Genomic DNA, 19,512 nt, shown 5'->3' with positions numbered 1-19,512 from the left:
GCTCCTGCCCCACCCTCAGCACGCACGGAGTTAGTCTGGGATTTTGCCTGGGGAACGTGCCCGGCTGTGAATTACTGTGCAGCAGGGAGGACACAGGTGTTAGTCCTGGAAGGGGAGAATTCTCGCCAGGACAGAACACAAAGAGGATAGAAATTCAGAAAACTGTTCTTACTGCCTTCACCTTCAGTGTCCACCAGACGGAAGCAGATCCTTCCCTGGGAAATTCACAGGCTCCATTTCACAGAACTTCCTCCCTCTCTTCCCAGAGGCACTGTCCGTTTCAGAGGTGACTGTCCCACAGCCATGCGTGTGGGACTTCCCTCTGGCTCGGGGCCCTTGTTTGTTTTAGGCCAGGAGTGGAGACTGGGCCCTGGTGGAGGTTTCCAGGGGCCACTGAGAAACCCATACACATCTGGTTATTTTCACGACTGCGGGAGGCCAGAGGTGGCGTGGGAATGACAACGTGCTCCCTCAGAACAATATTTACCAAGGTTGTTTTTGAACTTACTGCTAGGGGAAGAGTTGCGTGCCAAATGTCCGCACGCTTTGGCCCTGGAAGTGTGTGTGTGCCTGGGGACAGGTCGCAGGCACTCCTGGGAGCACGAACAGGGCCAGTTGAGAAGTGTGCGGGTCTGTGCAGACCCAGTGTGATGGGTGTTGGGGGGCGGGGGTGGGGTAGAGCGCTCATCCCTGAGACAGTTGGGTTAGAATCCAGCTCTCTGACCTGGGGAGGGGCCTTCCTGGGCTAGTCTGTCTCTCCTTTTCTGAACGAGGTACATAATAGGCCAGACACTGTGGCTCACTCCTGTAATCTCAACACTTAGAGAATCTGAGGCAGGAGGATCACTTGAGCTTAGGAGTTCAAGACCAGTTTGGGCAACATAGTGAGACCCTATCTGTATAAAATAATCAAAAACATAGCTGGGTGTGGTAGCGTACACCTGTGGTCCCAGCTACATGGCAGGCTGAGGTGGGAGGATCATCTGAGCCCAGGAGGAGGTTGAAGCTGCGGTGAGCTGTGATCGTGCCACTGCACTCCAGCCTGGGTGACAGAGCAAGACCCTGTCTCTAAAAAGATTAAAAATTAAAAGGTACTAAAGATGTGTCCTCAGAGGGTGCTGGAGACACAAATGGGATCATATGCAGGAAGAACGAGGCACGGAGTCCCGCCAATATGCTAAGACCTCAGTATTTGCCCAAAATTAAGTTTACAGTCATGATGACAAACTGCTCTTAGGAGGTGTCATTTAATAGGTGGATTTATAGAAAGTTCCATCATGTGAGTGAGGCAGCATGTCCACCCCTCTACCCGGTGGTCTCAGAGCTGCCCTGAGTGTACCAGGACACATGCAGTACCCAGACTGGGCACAGACGGTCCTGTCGCCTGCTCACAGCAGGGGTCGGCAAGGCTGGCCGAGCCTGGCTGCCCCTTCCTCCAGCCCCGCCCTCAGTAAGGTTACTGTAGATTTGGAATATTTAAACATTTTCCTCAAAGGTTTTACATTTCGGGGGCTGGGAGTGGTGGCTCAGGCTGTAATCCCAGCACTTTGGGAGGCCGAGGCAGGCGGATGGTTTGAGGTCAGGAGTTCAAGACCAGCCTAGCCAACATGGCGAAACCCCATCTCTACTAAAAATACAAAAATTAGCTGGGTGTGATGGTGCACACCTGTAATCCCAGCTACTCTGGAGACTGAGACTGGAGAATCACTAGAACCCGGGAGGCGGAGGTTGCAGTGAGCCCAGATCACAATACTACACTCCAGCCTGGGTGACAGAGCAAGACCCTGTCTCAAAAAAAAAAAAAAAAAGCTTATACATTCTAAAAAATATGTTCATTTTGTTCCAACTTAGATATGTCTCCCTTGACAGATGAGGAAACCAAGGTCCAAGGACGTCTCCAGCTCACACAGACATCCAGGTCTCCATTTGCAGAGCTCACTTTTTCTGTGGAGGCTGCATCATATCTTGGATGTGGTCATTTAAACTGACCTTGAAGATAGGGCGAGGGGCCACTCTGCCACCTCCCCCAGGTGCTGTGGTGGTGACTTTTGTCTGGGAGCCCATCTTGGGCAGGCGAGGTGAGCGAAGGCATCTGGGCATCAGCCCTGTCCCCACCCTTGCCTGCCTGCTGGCCGGTGGGTTGGCTGTCCCTGGGCACACGGCCCGGGCAGACAGATCAGGATTCACATGGTCTGCAGCAGGCGAAGGGATTAGGAGGCCCTGGGGAGGGTATTGTTTTAAGGAGGTTAGTCTGTTCTTTCCAGCTCAGGAAGAAACCAGCCTCTTCCCTGGGCAGGTTGGTGGTCCCTAGACAAAGCCTGACACCACGGACAAAGCTGTCCAGGGGCTCGGCATGGGGACGCCCCTCTTGTTAGGAACAGCAACAACAGCGGGAGGGGGAGTGGGGAGATGAATGGGGAGTGGGGAGCCGTTGACAGGGAGAAGAACCAGAGCGGGCAGTGGTGGGCTAAGCCCCAGGGAGTGGCAAGGCAGGAATCTTGGGTGGCACCATCGATTGAATTCCAGGCTCTCCTGTTACCTCTCTGCCTTCAGCCACAGAATTATAGTCATGAGTAATCCAAAGAATGTATTTAGAAGCTTCCTGCTTAGGTGCTCGGTTCTTTTAGTGGGTAGGGGTGGGGTTCAACCCTCTGACCTCCACCTGGAGGATGCAGTGTCACCAACTCTGGGCCAGATTTTCATCAGGTGGGACTGCAGAGGTCATCGAACCCTGTGCTGTCTGCATTATATGGGAACTGAGCCCTGCTAGCTGCTGTGCCAGTGCAGGACAGACGATGAAGCTGGCTCCCAGCACTTCTGCCCCGCCACTCCTTCCCTGCCAGGCCTCAGGGATGGAAAGCCTGGTCAGAGAATGGGTCTGGGACACACAGCTGAGTTCGGCAGCCCACACAGAGACAGCCTGAGGGTCTGCCAGGAGCTGGGGGCATCCTGCCAACTAAGTCAGAGCACAGGGGAGGGGCCAGGAGCTGGTCTCCTGGTTCATCTCCCTCCTGTACTCGGCAGGGCCACAGTGGGTCCTGTGCAGCCTTCACACAGACCTGTTTGAAGTGCATACATAAGTTCCCCAGACAGGGACTGTGATGGTCATGGAAGCCCTACTCACAATGGCCCTAAACTGGAAGCTGCCCAAATGCCCATCAGCAGCAGAATAGACAAATAAATAGTGGCATGTGCACACAATAGAGTCCTCCACTGTAATGGGGGTGAACAGTCTGCGACCGCACCCCACGAGAAGGATGAGTTAAACCAACCAAAGCTGAGTGAGGGAAGCCAGACCCAAGAGTCATGACGGTGTGATGCCATTGATATGAAATCCCACAACAGACACAACGCTGAATCTTCTCAGTCAGAATAGCGGTTACCCTCAGGGATGGAGAGGAACACAGGCAGGGCTTCTGAGACCAGCTGTCCTGTTTCACCATCTGGTGCTGGTTAAATGTGCGTATTCCCTCGAGGACAATTCATCAAGCTGTACACGTTTGATATGCACCTTTTTTTGGGGGGGGGGGTTGGGGATGGAGTCTTGCGTCCACGCCCAGGCTGGAGTGCAATGGTGCAATCTCAGCTCACTGAAACCTCCGCCTCCCACTCCCAGGTTCAAGCAGTTCTGCCCCAGCCTCCTGCGTAGCTGAGACTACAGGCATGTGCCACCATGTCCGGCTGATTTTTGTATTTTTAGTAGAGATGGGGTTTCACCATATTGGCCAGGCTGGTCTTGAACTCCTGACCTCAAGTGATCCGCCTGCCTAGGCCTCCCAAAGTGCTGGGATTACAGGCATGAGCCACCGTGCCCTGCTTTTTTTTTTTTTAGTGGGAGTCTCGCTCTGTCACCTGGGCTGGAGTGCAGTGGCACGATCTCAGCTCACTGCAAGCTCCGCCTCCCGGGTTCACATCATTCTCCTGCCTCAGCCTCCCGAATAGCTGGTACTACAGGTGCCCACCACCACGCCCAGCTAATTTTTTGTATTTTTTTAGTAGACATGGGGTTTCACTGTGTTAGCCAGGATGGTCTCGATCTTCTGACCTCGTGATCCACCTGCCTCAGCCTCCCCAAGTGCTGAGATTACAGGCATGAGCCACCGCGCCCAGCTGTTTTTTTTTTTTTGTTTTTTTTTAAGACAGTTTCTCACTGTCTTAAATAATAACGCTGGAGTGCAGTGTTGCAATGACAGCTCACTGCAGCCTTGACTTCCCAGGCTCAAGTGATTCTCCCACCTCAGCCCTGCAAGTAGCTGGGACTCTAGGTGCACACCACCAGGCCTGGCAATTAATTAATTAGTTAACTAATTTATGCATACATACATATATACAGGGTCTCACTCTGTCATCCGGGATGGAGTACAGTGGCACAATTATGGCTCACTGCAGCCTCGGCCTCCCTGGGCTCAGGTGATCCTCCTGCCTCAGCCTCCTGAGGAGCTGGGACTATAGGTGTGCGCCACCACACCCAGCTAATTTTTGTATTTTTAGTAGAGATGGGGTTTCACCATGTTGGCCAGACTGGTCTTGAACTCCTGATCTCAAGTGATCTGACTGCCTCGGCCTCCCAAAGTGCTGGGATTACAGGTGTGAGCCGCTGCACCTGGCCATGTGCCATTTTTTAAATGCCTGTAATTCTTCAATGAAACATTTTTAAAAATGAAAGGGGAAAGGGGCTGTTCTGAGAACCTCCTGACTGGGCACAGTAGAACCTACTGTGAGCCTGGGGCAGTGACACTGAGGAATGAAAACACCAGGCTCCAGACAGGCAGCTCAGGTGGGCCTCCCAGGGAGAGGGGCGCTGTGGACAGGAACCAACAGGGAGAGGCCCCAGGAGAAGTGGCAGGAAGGCCAGATTAGGCACCTTAACCTGCTGTGTTTGACTGGACTTTTTTGCTGGCTGATTTCTACCCCAGCCCTGACACCGGCTGCCGCTGGCCCGAGGGTGTAAGCACCATCCTGGAACACTTACCAGGTGTTCGTTGGGACTGGGTAACAGTCGTGGTCCCTCCTACAGACGCCTCAGCATCTGCCCACGGAGGGGTGGCAATACCAGCAGACAGCACCAGCCATCCAGAGGGGAGGGCACCTCTCCAAGGACCCGTCATGCTCTACGTCCCTCTGGCGTCTATTATTGGAGTGTGGAACTTTCAGATTTTAAAATCTATCTTACTTTTTGAGTGGTTGTTTTGAGTAGCTAGCTAACTGCTTAGGTATTTCCCTTTGCCATATGAGTTGGAACTGTTTTTTCCCAGTTTGCCATGATGTGGCTTGGTTTCTAACAGGCTAGTACAAGTGACACTTGTCAGGCTCTTTAGGGAAGTCAGAATAGGATCCACAGCTGGGTTAAAAACATAGTCCTCTTTGGCCAAGCACAGTGGCTCATGCCTATAATCCTAGTACATTGGGTAGCAGAGGAGGGAGGATCACTTGGGCTCAGGAGTTTGAGACCAGCCTGGATAACACAGTGAGACTCTCTCTCTACAAAAAAATTAGTTGGGCATGGTGGTAAGCACTTGTAGTCCTAGTTACTTGCGGGGCTAAGGTGGGAGGATCGCTTGAGCCTGGGAGGTCAAGGCTGCAGTGAGCTCTGATTGTGCCACTGTACTCTAGCCTGGTCAACAGAGCAAGACCATCTCAAAAAAACAAAGAAACAAAAGTAGGCCTAGCCCGAGGGGCATCTTAGACATCAGCGGTCCGCGCTTGACTGCTTGGCCAGCGTATTTGTCAGTGAAGTTTTCCTGGAACACAGTCAAACCCATTTATGTACAGGTTGTCTGCGGTTGCCTTCAGGCCCATGACAGCAAAGTTGAGTAGTTGTGGCAGAGACTGTATGGCCCCCTACAAGGCCTAAGATATTTACTTTGGCCTTTTATGGAAGAAGCGTGTGACCCCTGTTGTACACTACTGTGTCACAGAGCGATTCCACACACGAGAGGGTGTTCTTTCCTGCACACAGGGCCGTGGAGAGAAAGCTGCCCCTGGTCAGACTGGCATCCCAAACGGACCTGTTTACTTGCTGTGGTGTTGAACGCTTTCTTCACTTTTGTGTGTATGTCGTCCAATTGGCTTACCATACAACTTACTGTAATAACCATTTTTAGGGGTGCAGTTCAGTGGCATTAAGTACTTTCACATTGTCATGCACCTGCTACCATCATCCACCTGCAGAAGATGTTCATCCTCCGACACAGAAACTCTGCACCCATCAGATGCTAACTCCCCCTTCCCTCCCCTCCAGACTGCCTTCGCTTTCAAAATGGGGATAATAACACATATCTCATGTCCTTTTGAGAATTAAGGAGATACCCTAGCCCTCCATTGATGGTCAGTATATTTCTTTATCTTTTCTTTTCTTTTTTGAGATAGGGTCTTGCTTTGTCACCCCGGCTGGAGTGCAGTGGCCCGATCTTGGCTCACTGCAACCTCTGCCTCCCAGGCTCAAGCCATCCTCCCACCTCAGCCTCCTGAGTAGCTGGGACTACAGGCTACACCACACCCAGATAATTTTTGTGTGTGTATTTTTTGTATAGACAGGGTTTTGCCATGTTGCCCAGGCTGGTCTTGAACTCCCGAACTCAAGCGATCTGCCCACGTCAGCCTCCCAAAGTGCTGGGATTTCAAGTGTGAGCCACCGCGCCTGACCACATGTATTAAAATACCTTTTAATACATTTGAGTTCCCTGCCTTCTTCCAGAGTCACACTTCCATCTTGGTCCACACCCTTTGTGATGGACAAGGGAAGGAGGCAGAAGTGATTTGAGCTTCATTTCCCTGAGGAGGAAACCCAGGCCGGAGAGGGAGAAGGGCACAGCCAGTGAAGTCTGAGCTCCAGCCCCCTCCTGATCCCCACCCCATCCCTGCTGCCTACCCCTGCCGGCCACCCCTGTGGTCCTGACATCAGGTGCTGGTCCCGGAGCCCAGCCGACCTCACATAGAGCTTTCACAGATGGTGGCCTTGCCCTGCCGGGATGGGGTGTGGGGTCGTTGTCGGACCAGAACTTGAGGCTGACAGCCGGAAAGCCCCTCCCTCGGTCTCTGAGCCAGTGAGGAAACACTTCCAGGCCTGGGTTTCCTTTCCTTCCCCGGGAAGGTTCAGGCTCAGCCCCTCGTCTAGGTCTTCTCTTGACCACAGCTGCCCTGGTGCCTCATCTTCTCCCTTCCCCAGATCAGCCATGCCTCACTGGGAAAGAAGAGCCCCATGGGTCTGGGCAGACCTGTGCCTACTCTTGTCTGGGCAAGGCCTGTGCAGGTGTGAGTGGCTTGAGAGGGAGTGGAGGAGGTGGGCGGCACGGTTCTAACAGGGAAGGGGAGGTGGGGTGCAGTGCAGGGCGGGAGAGTGGAGTGCCTTTCCTTCCCCCCTGCACGGCTCAGCAGGAATATAATTAGAGCTGACATAGACCGGGCACTTTCTATGTGTACACACTGCTCTCAGTACTCAAAGGTATAGAGTTTGTTACTTTTATTACCCTGCTCCCCACTTCTGACAGATGGGAAAACTGAGGAACAGCGTTCAGACGTGTGTTAAAAGTCGAGACTCTTGCCTGGTTGTACAGCTCGTGTGTGGACCGGAAGCCGGGTGGTCGGGCTCCCTGCTACCTGCTCTTAGCCTCTGTCCTGTGCTGCTTCGGTGGGGAGTCACAGAGGGGCACCGCTGAGGCAGTGATGTGGGCACACGGGAGCCAAGTAGCCTTGGGTGCTGTGCCCTGCTCCCAGGTGTTGAGGACAGGAAAGAATGAGGACTTGTCCGCCCTGGGAAGAAGTGGTGTGAACCAGGGCTTCTTACAGGTGATCTGGCCACAGTGCCCTCCCTGCAGGGAGAAATTCTCCCAAGTGAAGGTGGCCCTTTCCCATTGCTGGGACATCTCCACGCTGGACAGTGGCAGCCCCCTCCTGCCCAGGGAAGCAGGCAGACGGCCCCACCCTAGGGGAGCAGCGGGTGGCGGCCAGGCCAGCTGAAACAAGCTGATAAGGGCAGAACAATTCCAGATTTGAAGAATGCCCGGAATTATCTCCCCTGAGGGGGCAGCTCTGGGCCCCTCTGGGAGAGGTGATTCTGAGAGGCAGGCCTGATGACCCCACCCCTGGGGTGCCGTCCTGCTGCCTAGAGTCTCAGTGTTCCAGGGACCGCAGAGCCAACAGAACTGCCAGGGTCCCAGGGAAGGGACGGGGAGGGTGGAGCATGACTGGAGTCTGTGGCTGCACCTGACACTCAGCCTGTGTGGGGGTAAGGGGCGCAGGTTGGGGACCCGGCCCTGCCCCAGACAGTTGGAGCAGCCCTTCTTGCTGTCTCTGTTCTCGTTGTGAATCTCCATCCTGAACCCCTTGTCTTAGCTCTGACTTTTGTTACAGTATAACAGAATACTGTCGGCTGGGTGGCTTAGGCAACAGACATTTATTTCTCACAGTTCTGGGGGCTGAAAGTCGCAGATCAGGGTTCCGGCATGGTCAGGTTCTGGCGAGGGCGTTTCCTGGCTTGCAGACAGTGCTTTCATGCTGTGACCCCACAGGGCAGAGAGAAGGTCTGCTGTCTCTTCCTCTTCTTAAAAGGACACTAATCCATCATGGAGGCTCCATCCTCAGGACCTCATCTAAACCTAAGTATCTCCCAAGGCTCTACCTTCACACTGGGGGTTCGGGCTTCCACATATGCATTGTGCGTGGGGCCCAGACAGTCAAGTCTGTCGTACCCCTTATACCCAGGGAAGTCAAGCCACCCCACTTTTGGGATCCCAAGCAGGGGACCATTTGGAGGGAAAGAGAGCAACCCCAGGAGTCACTACCCCCTCTTTTCCAGATGGGGACCTATGGCAGACCAAAAATGTCCCCCCACCTCAAAAAAAAAAGATATACAAGTAAAAATCTCTGAAACGTGATTATTATCTTATGTGGACAGAGGGTCTTTACGGATAACTAAGGACCCCAAGATGAGAGCATGCTGGATTTCAGTGGGTGGGCCCTAAATCCAATGACAAGTGTCCTCATCAGAGGCATATAGAGAAGGTGGCCATGTGACCATGAGGGCAGATGGTGGAAGGATACTGCTTTAGCCAGGGAGTGTCAGAAGCACACACCTTGATTTTAGACTTCTGGCTTGCAGAATGGTGAGAGATTACATTTCTGTTGTTTTAAACCTTTGTGGTAATTTGTCATGGCAGTCATAGATAAACTGATCTAGGTAGGACCTGAGGTGCAGAGATGGGCCAAGGTTCACCCAAGCACATGCAGATGGGGAAGACAGCCATCACCGGTTGGCGAGAGTGAGGCGAGTCAGTTCCTCTATGGCCTTCCCATGCTGTCCTCTGCAGACAAGCCCCTTGCTCTTATCCCGGGTCAGGTTCCTCCTGGAGGCACCAGCATCTGGTTGGCACCTTGCGGGTTAGAGAGGGGGAGACACTGGTTTTCTTAAAGCCACAGAGGGCAATTGTTTATAAGCGGGTGGATGTAGCATTAATAAGATTTCAGAGCGGAAGACCAGAGCCAACAGCCTCCAAGGACAGGACCCACACTGGGTTGGAGAGATCCAGAAGGGCCTTTTGGTGGAAAGAAATGAGCGCCCAGCTAAGCAAGAGCTGGGCAGGGGGATGACCAGACTGCTGGGGCAGGGAATTAAGGGTATTGATTTAATTTTTTTTTTTTTTTTTGAGATGGAGATTTGCTCTTGTTGCCCAGGCTGGAGTGCAATGGCGCGATCTCGGCTCACCGCAACCTCCGCCTCCCGGGTTCAAGCGATTCTCCTGTCCAGCCTCCCGAGTAGCTGAGATTACAGGCCTGTGCCACCACACCCAGCTAATTTTGTATTATTAGCAGAGATGGGGTTTCTCTATGGTGGTCAGGCTGGTCTCAAACTCCTGACCTCAGGTGATCCTCCCACCTCGGCCTCCCAAAGTGCTGGGATTATAGGTGGGAGCCACTGCGCCCGGCCTTTTTTTTTTTTTTTTTTTTTTTGAGACTTGATCTCTCCCCATTGCCCAGGCTGGAGTGAATGGTGTGATTATAGCTCACTGCAGCCACAAACTCCTACAGGTGCACCCCCCACCCCGGCCATGCCCACCTAATGTTTTGATTGTTTTGTAGAAATGAGGTCTTGCTATGTTGCCCAGGCTGGTCTCAAACTCCTGGGCTCAAGTGATTCCCCTGCCTTGGCTTCCCAAATTGCTGGGATTACGGGTATGAGCCACCAAGCCCAGCCCTGACCTGACAAAACCCAAGACACATGGAGGTGGGACTGCAACATGGGGAGCATCAAGTTCTTCACAAGGAAGGCAGGGGAGTGAGGGGGCTGCACGCAGGGGCAAGAGAGGGCACCTGGTGCCTTGGTGCTGGGAGGAGCCCTGGCCAGGTGAACAGAGAGCAGCCCCGGGTCCCTTACTGACCCGGCTCTCCCATCCCACCCTGCCTCGCTGTCCTGCCCAGCTACCACCCAGAAGCCTGGCAATAAAAGGGCCAGTGTACAATGGCCAGCAGGACTTGTAGCCTGAGAAGGTGGGCCCTGGAGAGCTGGGGGTGGAGGCGTGGGATGTAGACCTCAACCTGGCTGAACCCCACAATGGCATCACACCAGGCCCCTCGCATCACACCAGGCCCTGCCCGAGTCCTAGCAGCTCCCTGCACCCCCTGGAAAGAAGGGGCTCGTGGAGCAGATGTCACATGTTGGAAAATGATGTTAGGGTTGGGCAGCCCTTGGAAAGGCCCCGCCTGTACCCCTAGGGAGGCCCAGCGCGAGCCCTCGGAAGTGACTGGCTAGGATGGCTCTGCTGTCATAGCCAAAGCGGGCTTACCTAGTACAGTGTCGTGCTCGACAGAGTCCGAAGCCGGGGTGTGTCATACACACCCAGAGGGACCTTAGGAATCTTCTGGCCCACCTTTCACAGATGCATTTCAAGAGGGCGGACAGCTTGCCCAGGCCTGGGGGTCCCACGCAGGGACAGGACGAGGAGGTTTCGGACCTCCCATTTCCCAGCCTGCGCTCTTCCCTTTGGCACACCAGTCGAGGAACACATCCGCCCGTCTTGCCTGTCTCTCCCCTTGGAGCTTTTTTATTTTACTTCTGTGGAGATGAGTTGGGGGTGGTGAGCAGAGGACAAAGAAGGAAGGAGAGGTCGACACTGGTGTCCAGGCGGGAGCCTCCCATCCCACCTCCTCCTTGGACTCTTTCCACACCCCTCTTCCCAGAGCATTCTTTCCAGTTTCCTTTCCCACTATTAATAGTCAAGAGTCAATCCTAGGTCTGGAAATAGCCAGGAACAGAGGAAACAGGCCCTCCTTGAAGATGGAAGCAGCCTTCCCACCGCAGGGGAGCAGGCCGAAGTCCGTCTTCTCCTCCCACTGTCCCCCTGGCCCCTGCGGCAGCTGGCACTGTGCTAACTCATTCAACATAGGCTTCCACATCAGCAGGAATGTCATGTCATTTCTGCCCTGCTGTGATGTACTGGCCTTTGCAGCCCTGTCCATCACTCACTGGACTTTCACTCCATCCTCTTCATCTCAATACGTGTCATCATTCTTGTTGACTTCAGTACTCATTTGGGTAAACACTGAAATACCCTGGCCTCTGTTTCTCAACCTTTTCTCATCTCTACTTCATTGGGTCATTCCCATTTCACCCCCTGAACTTTATCAGCCCCTCAAACTGTATCACCTCTGAAATCTTGGCATTTCCTCCTTGTATCACTGTCTCTCTACCTTCCAACTTATCTGCTCAAGTAAACCCACATCACAGTGCTTGAACTCAAAACGTAACAAAGTCCAGTAACCTTCCTCTTTGCCTTTTGGCCCCTACCTGGCCTTATTTCTGTCCTTCTCCATCCTCTATGTCAATAATCCACCATTAGAATCCCTACCTTGCAAAGATATTCCCAAATTCCTTGCACCCTCTCCTGCTGTCATACCTAGCAAAACCCCATTCTCAGATAAACCTTTGCCTCTATTTTTCTACACCAAGCAGCTGAACATTGCTACAGTAAAATCTGGCTGATTGCATTAACTTTAAATTCATGATGCCATGCCTCAATTTAGCACCAAATACTACTTGACAATCATATTTTACTTCTTTAGCATGGTAGTTCTCAAAGTGTGGTCCTCTGGCCAGACGCATCAGAATCTTTTGGGAACTTGTTAGAAATGCATATTTCATATCCCAGGCCTGTGGAATCAGGAACTCTGGGGCTGGATCCAGCCACTGGTGTTTTCACAAGGCCTCCGTGTAATTCTGACGCTTGCTGAAGATTGAGAACCTCTTTTCTAAGAGGTTTATGTTCCTATTTCCAACATGAGTATTTTACACTTTTCCCTCAAACACTCCCTCCTCCTTTTTTCTATCTATATCACTATAACTGATTTCATCTAGACTTCATTGAGAAAATTAAAGCTGTCAAATGTAAACTCTTTCTACCACCAAAATACAGCTGTACTTACGACTGTATCCATTTTCTTCCCTCCTGTTTCAAAGATGGAAGTGTCGGCAGGGCGCGGTGGCTCATGCCTGAAATCCCAGAACTTTGGGAGGCTGAGGCGGGTGGATCACTTGAGGTCAGGAGTTTGAGACCAGCCAACATGGTGAAACCCCATCTCCACTAAAAAAAAATACAAAAATTAGCCGGGTGATGGGTGCTTGTAATCCCAGCTACTTGGGATGCTGAGGCTGGATAATTGCCTGAACCCAGGAGGGAGAGGTTGCGGTGAGCTGAGATTGCACCACTGCACTCCAGCCTGGGCAACAGAGCAAGACTCCTTCTCAAAAAAAAAAAAAGGTGTCTGACTATCCAATGAAGGCCAAGTCCTCTATGGGTGCTGAGTTGGCACAGGTATATCTCCTCTGCATCTTAAGGACCCTATGAAACAGTAGGAAGAGAACACATACACAAAGAAAGCATTCATACCAGCTCTAGCATCTCCTACCTTCGAAAAGAAAACAGAAGTTTCTTAACTGTCCCAGCGCCCTCCAGCTGCTGCCATATGTCTCTGATCCCCTAGCATTTGATAAAGAGTTGTCCACACATGCAAATTCATTTTTCTACCATTCATTCACTCTTCACTCTGCCCGAGTCAGGCTTCCACCTGCCCTGTGCCCACTGAAACTGCACATGGTGGTTGCCAGGGACTTCTCTTTGCCAGTCTCATCATTCAGCACAGCCAGCCACTCCTTCCTTAAAACAAAACAAGAATCTAAAGCAGAAACTTCTGTTGCATCTCCCTGTTTCCCCTTAGAGATAACTAGTATCCTAAACTTAGTGTTAAATTCTGTGTAAAATTTTCGTAACATTTTCTGTTTCCCTAAAAACATTTAGTTTTGCCGATTTTTGTACCCTGTAAGTAGAACCATGTAAGTGTTCTTGTTCTTCCTTTTATTGTTCAGTATTATTCTTTAGATTAATGCTAATAGAGGTAGTTGTAGTCCACTCATTTTCAGTCCGGTATAGCATTCTCGGAGAATATACTATCACTTTATCCATACTACTGTCAGCCGTACTGTCGACTGTACTCTACTGTACTACTGTCAACACTGCGTTTTCTTGCTACCTACATGGGGCCAATGTAAACTATTCTTAAGGGCATTTTTGTAAATGCACTGTGATGCACATTTTGTCTCCCTAGGATAAATGCCTAGTGATACAATTGGAAGTTGTGGGCCGGGCGTGGTGGCTCACGCCTGTAATGCCAGTACTTTGGAAGGCCAAGGTGGGTGGATCACTTGAGGTCAGGAGTTTGAGACCATCCTGGCCAACATGGTGAAACCCTGTCTGTACTAAAAATACAAACATTAGCCGGCCATGGTGACGGACACCTGTAATCCCAGCTACTAGGGAGGCTGAGGCAGGAGAATTGCTTGAACCCAGGAGGCGGAGGCTGTAGTGAGCTGAGATCATGCCACAGCACTCCAGCCTGGGCAACAGACTTCTCAAAAAAAAAAAAAAAAAAAAAGGAAGTTGTGGATTGAACAATATGCGCATGTCTAACTTTCTTTGATAATGCCACACTCTTTTCCAAAGTGTTTCAACCAATTTACACTACTGCATATTCTTGCTACCCCTTCTTACTGACTTGAAAATGTTTGTCAATCTGATGGGTATGAAAAGAAAATTCTTTCTTATTTTGCATTTCCCTCATTACTAATATTCTCAGATGTTCTTAGGCTGTTTGTGCCATTTTTTTCTGAAAAATGCACGTATAATTCTTTTATTTTTCTATTGGGCTGTTTTCTTAAGTATAGAAGTTTTCGGGGCATATCTACAATTTTTTGGAATACCACTGTAAGGATGATTTATTTATTTAATCATTTATTTATCAGATTAGACTCATGGATATTTATTTTATTCTTGGGGTTCCAATCCAATCTTTCTTGTTTTGTTGCTCAAATTGTTCCAGGTTTGGCCATTATGAGCTCTTTCCTGTTGACCCTCTTTCAGGTCTTTCAGGTTGAACTTGCCTTCCTCTTCCTTTTTTTTTTTTTTTTTTTTAGCACTTCTTTACTTTCTGACATTACAAGATGTTTCAGGCTCATTTTGCATTTTCCCTGTATCAGCACTAGAATCAAGCCCTTTCTCCAAGGAGCCTTGGTTCCTTTTTTTGTAGAATGGTATCAGAAACCAAATATGGACCCTGGGTGTACCCTATGCTACTGGTATGTCTCTGCTTCTAGATGCTCTGAGTGGACAGAGCTGGGAAATAGACATTTGTTAACTATGTATTCATTTCCTCATCTATCATCTATTTGTCTATTGAAACATGAGTTCTGACTGACTGACATCCGCTGTCTCTCATCAAGCATCGCAGGGCTAGCATCCTCTCCACCTGTTTACTTACTTGTAACTTCTTTCTCCAACAGTTAGAAACCTGGCTTATGTTATCTATAATTTGTTTAATTATTTGTTCATTAATTAATTGTTTAATTGTTAGTATACATGTAAAGTAGGTTTGAAATTGACATGCCCTTGTAAGAAACATTCTTATTACTTAAAATACACTGTTTATATGCAGTTCTTTTGTTACAGTATCTAGTTAAAAAAAGAAAACTGAAAAAAAAAAAACTCTTCTAGAGTTGTTTAGGTCAACTCTTGTTCTCCACCCCCTTTAGCGAGGTTATGTTATACCTTTTTTTTTTTTTTTTTTTGAGACAGAGTTTATCTATTGTCTCCCAGGCTGGAGTGCAATGGCACGATCTCGGCTCACTGCTACTTCTGCCTCCCAGTTCAAGCAGTTCTGCCTCAGCCTCCCGAGTAGCTGGGATTACAGGCATGCACCACTGTGCCTGGCTAATTTTTGTATTTTGTTTTGTTTGGTTTTGTTTTGGTAGAGACGGAGTTTCGCCATGTTGGCCAGGCTGGTCTTGAACTCCTGACCTCAGGTGATCCGCCTGCCTCGGCCTCCCAAAGTGCTGGGATTACAGGTGTGAGCCACTGCGTCTGGCCATGTTATACCTTTAGAATATAGTTAAATTGATTTTTGTAGTCTCCATTACATCCTAGGATTTCCTGGACATCCGAGGTGATTATTTTTCTAAATTGGCATTAAGTAAAGTTAATTCTTGGAGTACACAAATCTTTGGGTTTCAAGAAATGCAGAGTCTTGTGGATTCTTGTGCATCACTCACTGTCCTAAAAATAACCTTGTATGGAGCTGAGGAGTCCGTTCCTCCCAGTTCTCTCAACCTCTGGTGTCCACTGATCTGTTTTCTTTCCCTATCATTTTGCCCTATCTATAAAATCAAAATGGAATCATGCTGTGCAGACTTTTGGCTTCTTTCACTTAGCAAAATGTATTTAAATCTTATATATGCTGTCACATGAATCACTAGTTTATTCCTTTTTATTGCTGAGTAGTCATTATATGGCTATATAATATCCATTCACTTGCTGAAGAATATCCCGGTGGTTCTCAGTTTTGGGTGATTGTAAATAAAACTGCTGTAAACATTTGCATGTAGGTTTTTGTGTGACTATAGGTTTTCATTTCGTGTAGGTAAATAAGAGTAGAATTGCTGGGTCATATAATAATTGTTTGCTTCACTTCAAAAGAAACTGCTAAACCGTTTTCCAAATTATCTGTACCACTGTGCATTCCGACCAGCCATGTATGAGAGATCCTGTTTAGCGTTTGGTTTTGTCAGTTTGTTTGATTTTAGCTATTCCAATAGGAATATTGGTGCTGCACTGGAGCTTCAATTTGAATTTGCCTAATGACTAATGATGAGCATCTTTTCATATGCTTATTTGCCATCTGTATATCTTCTTTGGTAATTTTTCCTTGGAGATCTTTTGCCTGTTTTAAAATATTGGGTTTTTATTGTTGAGTTTTCTTTGTTGTTTTCTCTCTCTGTGTGTGTGTGTGTGTGTGTGTGTGTGTTTCCTATTGAACCCGGTAGGACTCACAGTACAATGTTCAATAGGAGTGGAAAGAGAGGACATCCTTGCTTTGTTCTCAAACTTCATAGCAAAGCGTTCGGTCTCTTCCCATTAAGTATGATGTTAGCTGTAGGTTTATTTGGAGACATCACTAATTAGGTGAGGGAAGTTCCCTACTATTCCTGGTTTGCTGAAAGGTTTTGTTTTGTTTTAAATCATGAATGGATGTTAAATTTTGTTAGATGGGCCGGGCGCGGTGGCTCACGCCTGTAATCCCAGCACTTTGGGAGGTCGAGGCGGGTAGATTTTCTGAGCTCAGGAGTTTGAGACTGGCCTGGGCAACACAGTGAAACCCCGTCTCTTCTAAAATACAAAAGATTAGCTGGGCCTGGCGGCGTGCACCTGTAATCACAGCCACTTGGGAAGCTGAGGCAGGAGAATTGCTTGAATGCGGAAGGCGGAGGTTGCAGTGAGCTGAGATTGCACCACTGCACTCCAGCCTGGGTGACAGAGTGAGGCTGTCTCTGTCTCAAAAAAAAAAAAAAAAAAAAGATGATTTTTCTGCAAATATGAAGATAATCATACGGTTTTTCTTATTTTGCTTCTTAACGTGTTGAATTGCACTGATTGATTTTTCAAATACTGAACTGTCCATGANGCTTCTTAATGTGTTGAATTGCACTGATTGATTTTTCAAATACTGAACTGTCCATGATGAGCCTCACTTGGTCATGATGTCCTTTCTATGTAGTGCTAGATTTGATTAGTCATCAGGGAAATAAAAATTAAAACCACAATGAGATACTACTTCATGCCCACTAAAATGGCAATAATGGAAAAGATGATAATTGTTGGCAAGGATCTGGAAAAACTGGACTCAACAAAACAATTGCTGATTGACATGTAAAATGGGGCGGCCGCTTTGGAAAATAGCTTGGCACTCCCTCAAAATACTCAATAAAGAGTTACCATATGACCTAGCAATTCCACTCCTAGGTATATACCCAAGGGAAATGAAAACATGGTCACACAAAAACTTGTACACATAGCAGCATTATTCATAACAGTCCAAGGGTTGAAACAACCCAAATGTTCATCAGCTGATGAATGGATGAACAAAAATGGAAGCTCCATACTATGAAATATCATTTAGCAATACAAAGAAGTAAGGAACGGACACATGCTAGCATGGATGAACCAGGCAAACAAAAGTGAAAGAGAAAAGCTTGAAAACACATCAAAGTGAAAGAAGCCAGTCACAGAAGACCACATAGTGATTGATCCCATTTACGTGAACTCTCCAGAATAGGTGAGTCCGTAGATAGAAGTAGATTGGCGGCTGCCTACTGTGTGGCTTTTCTTTTGCTGTGTCTTTAGTGTGAAAGTTTATGTTAATCAAGGCACAAGTTAGGCTGGGCTTATAATTTGTTGTTGCTGTGGATACCTTTGCTGCACCCGGGGCTGCAAAGTCCTCCAGTAATATCTCTGTGGGTCCTTGCTTGGCTGTAGCTCATCCTTGTTTGCTGCTCCTCAGATAGTCTGCCTTTTACAGCTCCCCACAGCTGTATTCCACTGTTTTTATTTGAGATGCATCCTCACCATGTTGCCCAAGCTGCAGTGCAGTGGCACGATCTCGGCTCACTGCAACCTCCACCTCCTGGGTTCAAGCGATTCTCCCGTCTCAGCCTTCTGAGTAGCTGGGACTACAGCACGTGCCACCATGCCTGGCTAATTTTTTGTATTTTTAGTAGAGATGGGTTTCACTGTGTTGGCCAGGCTGTTCTCGAACACCTGACCTCAGGTGATCTACCCGCCTTGGCCTCCCAAAGTGCTGGGATTACAGGCGTGAGCCACTGCGCCCTGCTGCTCCACTGTTATTTTTTACTTCATACTTGCTGGCCTTGTAGAACAGGGGAGGGGACCATTTCCTGATGTTCTGTTTAAGTGTCCCTCAGGCACTGGGAAGCTGAGCTTGAGGGTGTGGCCTTCACTCCCATTCCCACCTCTTACCTAGATGTTGCAGCTGGGTTTAGCTTCAGGTGTAAGGAGCTGTTTTATTTTTCCTGTTCTCTTCCCTGGCTGTGGGAGGTTTCCGCCAGTGCCCTCAGGCCGGAGATTTTGTTGACCTCCACCTGAAAGGCTTTTTTCCTGCCCTATAGTGATGTGGAGGGTATGGAGTTTCAGCACCGGCTGTTTCTTTCCCCAGCCAGCCCCACCCATAAGGGGTTGCTTTTTCAAGGCTTCCTGTGAACACCTGATGGGGTTCCTAGGAGTAAACTGCCCTGTGTTGTGGACCTGACAAGCCTACAGCTCATAGGGCTTCACATTTTCATACGAACTCATCCACAGCTTTTAGAAACTCATTTAAAATTTGTCTTTAATCAGCTGGGTGCGGTGGCTCACGTCTGTAATCCAGCACTTTGGGATCAGCACAAGGTGGGTGGATCACGAGGTCAGGAGTTCGAGACCAGCCTGACCAACATGGTGAAACCCCTTCTCTACTAAAAATACAACTGAGCATGGTGGTGTGTGCCTATACGCCCAGCTGCTCAGGAGGCTGAGGCCGGAGAATCACTTGAACCTTGGAGGCAGAGGTTGCAGTGAGCCGAGATCATGTCACTGCACTCCAGCCTGGGTGACAGAGCAAGACTCCTTCTCAAAAAAAAAAAAATTGGCCTTAATCTTCTTACTGAACTTTGCCCACGTCCCAGGTAAAGCAAGTGCCCTGGTCGGGTTGCTCCCTGCAGTTGTCCATCCGTCTCCACTTTTTAGGGTTGTTTTCTTCATGACCTCGGGGCTCAAGAAAAGTCATAACTTTTTGGCTTCTCAACTTTTTCTTTTTTTCTTTTTGTTTTTTTGAGACGGAGTCTTTTTTTTTGAGATGGAGTCACCCAGGCTGGAGTGCAGTGGCACAATCTCAGCTTAGTGTAGCCTCCGCCTCTTGGGTTCAAGTGATTCTCCTGCCTCAGCCTCCTGAGTAGCTGGGATTACCAGCGCCCGCCACCACGCCTGGCTAATTTTTGTATTTTTAGTAGAGATGGGGTTTCACCATATTGGCCAGGCTAACCTCGAACTCCTGACCTCAAGTGATCCACCCGCCTCAGCCTCCCAAAGTGCTGGGATTACACATGTAAGCCACCATCTCCAGCCTCTCAGCTTTTTTCTTGTA

At 49.2% G+C, this 19,512-nt stretch overlaps 1 protein-coding gene across 3 annotated transcripts in view; it reads left to right on the top strand.

Moving 5' to 3' along the window:
• Positions 1-19,512, top strand: part of PODXL (podocalyxin like) — a 55,733-nt gene that overhangs the window by 15,951 nt on the left and 20,270 nt on the right. The window contains exon 3 of one of the 3 annotated variants that reach the window (XM_025379567.1): positions 12,452-12,457. The exons of the other annotated variants lie outside the window; for them this stretch is intronic. The gene's annotated coding sequence lies outside the window, so the exon portion shown is untranslated. The remainder of the gene's footprint in view (positions 1-12,451; positions 12,458-19,512) is intronic. 3 annotated transcript variants of the gene reach the window in all.

The sequence above is a fragment of the Theropithecus gelada genome, chromosome 3 (genome assembly GCF_003255815.1).
Source record: "Theropithecus gelada isolate Dixy chromosome 3, Tgel_1.0, whole genome shotgun sequence".
Lineage (NCBI taxonomy): Eukaryota > Metazoa > Chordata > Mammalia > Primates > Cercopithecidae > Theropithecus > Theropithecus gelada.
The sequence above is the reverse complement of the archived record's forward strand: the minus strand, read 5'-3'. Positions and strand labels throughout refer to the sequence as shown.